The sequence below is a fragment of the Sinohyriopsis cumingii genome, chromosome 18 (assembly GCF_028554795.1).
Source record: "Sinohyriopsis cumingii isolate HCF-2022 chromosome 18, ASM2855479v2, whole genome shotgun sequence".
Classification (NCBI taxonomy): domain Eukaryota; kingdom Metazoa; phylum Mollusca; class Bivalvia; order Unionida; family Unionidae; genus Sinohyriopsis; species Sinohyriopsis cumingii.
The window spans coordinates 77,897,979-77,904,841 of NC_142978.1; the positions used below are offsets into that span (position 1 = coordinate 77,897,979).

General features: G+C 33.9%; 2 non-coding genes across 2 annotated transcripts; both read left to right on the forward strand.

Moving 5' to 3' along the window:
- The first annotated feature begins 245 nt into the window (after nt 1–245).
- LOC149777105 (U5 spliceosomal RNA) lies at nt 246–361 on the forward strand. The gene has a single exon (XR_016416381.1). It is a non-coding gene; the product is annotated as a U5 spliceosomal RNA (small nuclear RNA).
- A 6,129-nt stretch (nt 362–6,490) lies between these two features.
- On the forward strand, nt 6,491–6,606 carry LOC149777106 (U5 spliceosomal RNA). The gene has a single exon (XR_016416382.1). It is a non-coding gene; the product is annotated as a U5 spliceosomal RNA (small nuclear RNA).
- The last annotated feature ends 257 nt before the right edge of the window (nt 6,607–6,863 follow it).

Sequence of the window (6,863 nt, forward strand, 5' to 3'; positions counted from 1 at the left end):
AACTCCCCCTGCCTTTTCCACGACAAGAAATATAGAAATATTAATTAGTATCCTTTCTACCAGTATAAAGAAAATAAATGGGTTTCACTGAAATTCAAAATAGCCAATAGCAAAATGACACTGTATATTGAAAACTATGACCCTTTTGGATCTTTGTAGACATAACCATTCCACTATCGTCTTTACAAAAGCATTTGGAAAGTTCAAACTATTTCTCTTCAAAATAAAGCGTGAAAGTATAATGATTACTCTGGTTTCTCTTCACATCGTATTAATCTTTCGCCTTTTACTAAAGATTACCGTGGAGAGGAACATTTAATGAGTCTATAGACCATTCTTTGAAGCCTCACTTTGGTGAGGTACCAATTCAATTAAAGTAAACCTCTAGTTCAAATTTAGCATTTTGTTCTCTTTTCTTCTAACCAGATCCAAATGGAAGATAGTAACCGATGATTATATAATCAGGTCTCAGTACTTCCAGTTCGGTACTCACAAAGGTAGTTCTAGTCTATTGTTAGAACATTTATTCCTCTCTCATTGTCATGGTGATAGAAGAGTTATATTTATGCGATTTTGATAGGGATTTAAAGGTCATTGTTTATTCTTGAGAATATGAGCTCAGGTGTGGTTTTCCATGTGTATTTCCGCGATAGTGCATAGTCAGTAATAAGGCCATGGTGATGATCCGGAAGTGAAATATGTGTTCTGTTTACATACTGCTCTGTTGACAGTCCAGCCTCTCAAAAAAACCTTTGGCAAGAACTTCACCGTGAAGGTATTTTTAGATTAACATATGATTTGTACTGATTGTCACACAGTGGAAATGTCAGTCTCGAGAACCAAATGTAGAGAACATATAACAAAATTAATTGTGCTATGTCCTGTCAGTGCAGTATTTGAGTAAAGATTAAACTGGTATTAAATCTTTATTATTAATGAACGACACATGAAATTTCAATATGTTATGTATATTGACTTTGAAAAACAGTAGAATGAAATTAGAAATAAAAAGTTAAGTTTTATTTTGAAAAATTTAAATGAAATTTAAAAAGAAGTATAAAAAATTAAAACATTTACTCCAAAATATATAATATTTGTTGAAATGATATTAAATGATATCAGCATGTAAATATTCCTACACCATATATAAGTTCCAATGTTGGATATTTGTCAAATTTTGTCAGAGAAAATATCTTTGTAAGTCAAAATGAGACCATCATTTAAAATACACGAAGACAAAATTCCAATTTGTATTGGTCATTCAAAGTATTTATTAGGGGTCCAAGCAGTTAATTTATGTGTTTATCATGGGGTCACTTCCTGAGTAACACATATCTGCTTGTATGGCCTTCAGTAATTTTTTACAAACATAGTTATAGGGTATTTAGTGAGAGGACAGAGATGAAAACTTTATACTAGAACCTAGTCAAGTTCTCTACTAAATCATTTTAAACTGTCCCAGAATGAAATACAGTTCAAAGGGATAAAATATACTTTCCCCATGTATATTACCCTTGGATGTAAGAAAACAGCAAAATAATATAAGCTGAACACAAAATGCATTCCATTGTATTGTTCAGTTTGGTTACGATATTGATTGGTGTAGTGCAGCATTGTGGCCTATATGATGTTATGGGAATGCTGATGATCCATCTTGCTTTATGCATTATTAATTACTAATAATATTTGTTAACTGACACTCTAAAGATTGCATAAGAAATATTCAAACAGATTATTTGAATTTAACTTTGTACAACTGATTTTGCGATAGCTACATATCCCACATGAACAAATATTCATATATTTTAGAATGTTTGGGATCAAACGTTCACATTCAGTACATCATATAGGCTGACATTGTACATATAGTGAATCTGTAAGGCCCATTTCTGGCTGTGTGCGCTGAAAATATCCCAAAATGTTATTTTCATCATGAGTAGGCCTATGTATGATAACATATTTCAATTTAGTACTATGACAGTGTGCAGTATTGTAGCATCAGCTGATATCTGATTCCATTGAATCATTGAGTTTAATAATTGGTAACCAACACTCTTAATGATAAATGTTGAAACAGATCATTTGAATTTTGTTTGCACATTTGATCTTAACAAGTACATTGTATATGTCCCACATATGTAAATGTCCATCCTGGTTTTCACGTTTTGGGGATCAGAATTTCACATTTAGTTGACGATATAGGATTTATTGGTATCTATAGTTGATCTGTGTGGCCACATTTTGCTGTATTCATCTGCAATATCCAAAATTGTTATTTCCCTCATGAATAAGATCGCTTATAGTCATATATTTTAATTTATTACATTGTCGATTGACCTTCCTGTATACTGGTATGTACTAATGTTTGCACCAATGATCAAACCTCACCGCCCCAACATTGCCTTAAACTGTATGATACATAGTCTACCTGATTTGCTATTTAACCTGTAAATGGCTAAATATGCTTCTAGAAACCCCATATATTTTTAGGATGAATTTATCACTTTAATACATGGTCATCGCTTCACCTTTTTGAGTGTCAGTCTGTCATGTTTAATATTTTTCCCATACTTGCAACCTTAATGTTATTTTGAAATCACCATATCGAACACATTTTAAATTCATTTACCTACATCTTACTGTTTTCTAGAATCAAGTGAGACATGTTATATCTTTTCAGGTCTAACATTGTATCTGGAACAAAATGTTAGAGTTGGATCAGTTTGGAAGCTCTCCAGTAGTCCGGTGGTGATAGCAAGGTTTCATAAGGACATGTGAAGTGTACTGTCATAAGTGACCATGATTAGTTCATATCACCACACTGATATATAGCACCACAAAGACATGGCTTAGGTCTTCATGAGAGAGAATAACACCATTTTTCAGTAAGGTAGAGCCTCCCTAGAAACTGTATTTTCCTATCCCATTGTCACCTTTTGTAGTTATTGACATTGAAATGGAATGCATTTTTGCTATACAACATGGTAGTGGTCCCATCCGAACTTTAAATCTGAGTGCGCTATTACTTATACAAACAACTGCCTACGTACCTGACACAATATGTGGAACATAGCACCTGTCACTGTTTCTTTAGTGTCTACACCTATATGCATCTGGACAGGCATATTGCGGTTTGCTGCCAAAATCACTATGAGCTGTGTTGCTTCACTAACCCTGGGAAAAATGATATCACTTGTACAGACTTAAGCTACCATTTGTTTTAAATACCATGTATTAGTCAACTTTGCTGTCTAAAATTTGTCAAACTGAATTTTAAAACTTGTAGGAAAATTTATATTTTCAATAAAATGTAGTTTTTAAAATTTAAATGTTTATTTAAATTTCCTTTATCAATAATTTCAAATTGTAAACATATTCTCAGAGAGGCCTTGTACATTCAGGTTTTCATTGCATTGAAAAATTCTTATAATTAAGGAAGATATAGCAAATTAAGTTTTGGTTTCTCAAGAGCACTTGGACCAAAACTTACACCCTGTGGAACACCAGCACTACACACTTTCTGAAAGGTGTCACGTGTCTTGTTTGTAATAAAATTCAAAAAGACTTCATGTATAAAATTGAAATAGGTGTGGCATGCAAATATAAAAGTTTGACTAAAATTGGCCATAACAAATTGGGCCTGTCAGGAATCAGGTCACAATTAGTACATCCAGTTCAGTACCAATAGATGTAGTTCAAGTCTATTTTTAGAATATTTTTTCCTCTCATTTTGGTGGTGACAGAAGAGTTATATTTATGCATTTTTTAGGGATTTAAGAAGTATTGAGAAAGAAATGTAGAGAACATAGAGTAAAATTAATTGTGTTCTATGTCCTTATGGATCTGACCTTGTTCGATTTATTGACAAATGGAGTTTATCAGGAATATTATGTTCCCTGAATATTACTGGACCAGAAGTATGTTAGTTATCACGTCACTTTCTCGCATCATACCTTCTATTTTGTCCTCTTTATCTCACATGTATATGGTATGCATGTGTGTTTGGAAGTAAGTAACATTATCTTATGTTTATGAATTTAGCATTTGATGTGATCTTATTCAAATACATGTATGTAGATGCACGTTTGCTTTTTAGACCAACAAGTAGATCTCCGCCTTTTCTTCTTTTTTCTCCCCTGACATTACCGGTAGTGTCAGAAAAAAACAAAAGAAGCGATGATCTACTTGCTGGTCTAGTTTGCGTGGAATATGTATGCAAATGTATGTACAAGTATTATATTTGCATATGGTCATCCAAAGTGTATCAATTTAGCGTTCATATATATACCAATCATGTGCTGCAAAATGGCATTAAACCCAGTAAAACCAATCTGAATAATCAATCCGCTAATAAAAAGAGGCGTGATCTAACGATTGTGGACTAGATGTATCAAAGTTTTGGAAATTAAGATCTGTTAAGTGTATATTTGAAACTCGTCTGCAGTAAAAACGCCCTGTGTATATACATGCACGAGTGTGTGTGTGTGTGTGTGTGTGTGTGTGTGTGTTTTGACTGAAAATCAAAGAACCGAAGGTACTGTAATATTAATTGCATTTGAAAGATGCAAGTTGTTTTTTTCTTGTTATTGTTGGAAAATGGCGTCAAACTCACAACATCACGCTGAATATGAGTAAACAGTGTGTGTGTGTGTGTGTGTGTGTGTCTAATATCAACGAACCTAAAGCACCATAAGCTTACGTCCATGTGCAAGTGGCAACATGGTTGGGGTTTTTTGTTTGTTTGTTGTGATCTGTTCATTATTTTTTTCTCTACCTATGAGCATGTGCCATGGTATATTTCATCTTCGAACTAATTCTAAGAAATTAATAAATTCTTTGGGAAAGGCTTATTACATCGGCTTTACAATTTCATTAATGATCAAAGCTGCTCAGATTTGCTCCTTGAGGCATCTAACGAAACCAAATTAAAGCAAAACAGACGAAATAACATTAAGGAAATTTTTTTGACTATGGCTGCCTAAAAATAATTCAAAAAGAACAATCTTAAAACCATTCACATGTCACAGAGTACCAGCAAGTTTTAATATGCAACTTTGGAGGCCTCGTATTTCTAGCTACTTTTATGTATTTGTGATTGAAAATCTCTAACGAAATCTGAGTTGTTACTTACATAAACTTTGTATTACTATTATTTTTGATGGATAGTAACACCGGCTGCATTCATTTAAACTCAAAACATACAAATCTATGAAAACGGCATGACACGTTTCCGACAGAAAATAATTTTCAATGCTGGCGATGTATCACAGCAGGTGACATATCTTAAAAGAAATGAAGAATTTACACGTAAGTATTAAGGTTTTAAATGCTAATTTTAAACTACATGGAATTAAACGGGAACCCGGATGGCCGAGTGTTCTAAAGCGCTCGACTTTACCAATCACTGCCATCTCATCTCGATCCACGTGGTTCGGGTCTCGGGGTCGGTCTATGTGTGTATATGAGAAAGGTTGCCATTAGCCTCTCGTGAGTCGGTGGCTCTTCCCGAGGTTTTCTCCAGTTTCTTATGCCACTATTTATACTGGCCGCCATGTATAGCCTATCACGTGCTGAAAAATGGCGTTATTCCCACAACAACAACATGGGAATATGTTATGCGCCTTTTTCGCGAGTTGGATCTAACAGAGAAGCAGTTTTAGCAGTAGGAAGAGAAACTCATTGATGCTCATTTTACAAAGAGTTTTCAATTTAATTTTCCTGAAATCTATACCTCAAAAGCCGAAATCTAAGCTGCGTACCACTACCGAAACGAGAGAGGAAACAATGCTCTAAATATAGACTGGGACTACTTTTGTGGGTACTGATCCGGAAGTAATAATTGCGACTCAATTTCATTAACGGCAGCCTAAACATGTCTGAATCTTTACTTAACCATGTGTGGACCACCTATTGGAATTGTACCAAACGCAATAAAGACAGTTAATGGTCTAAGCTTGGTATAACATACCCTAGTTTGCTAGTACATATGCCAGGTTTAAGGTCTACATTGCTCTCCTCGGAGAAGACAGATGATATCCCAAACATCTGAAACATCCACACGTTGCATTAATCTAAAATGGAATTTTTTTTCTTCAAGTAAATTTTGATTTCCTATATGAATAAAACACCTGTTATTTTTTTCCAAATTAGTAATCTTTTCCTGATGTATAAATAGGTAGTTATAATCCATCTCGATAACTCGAACATCTAACGAATGTGGATTACATCCCTTTTACTGTCAAATTAACTCCCCCTGCCTTTTCCACGACAAGAAATATAGAAATATTAATTAGTATCCTTTCTACCAGTATAAAGAAAATAAATGGGTTTCACTGAAATTCAAAATAGCCAATAGCAAAATGACACTGTATATTGAAAACTATGACCCTTTTGGATCTTTGTAGACATAACCATTCCACTATCGTCTTTACAAAAGCATTTGGAAAGTTCAAACTATTTCTCTTCAAAATAAAGCGTGAAAGTATAATGATTACTCTGGTTTCTCTTCACATCGTATTAATCTTTCGCCTTTTACTAAAGATTACCGTGGAGAGGAACATTTAATGAGTCTATAGACCATTCTTTGAAGCCTCACTTTGGTGAGGTACCAATTCAATTAAAGTAAACCTCTAGTTCAAATTTAGCATTTTGTTCTCTTTTCTTCTAACCAGATCCAAATGGAAGATAGTAACCGATGATTATATAATCAGGTCTCAGTACTTCCAGTTCGGTACTCACAAAGGTAGTTCTAGTCTATTGTTAGAACATTTATTCCTCTCTCATTGTCATGGTGATAGAAGAGTTATATTTATGCGATTTTGATAGGGATTTAAAGGTCATTGTTTATTCTTGAGAATATGAGC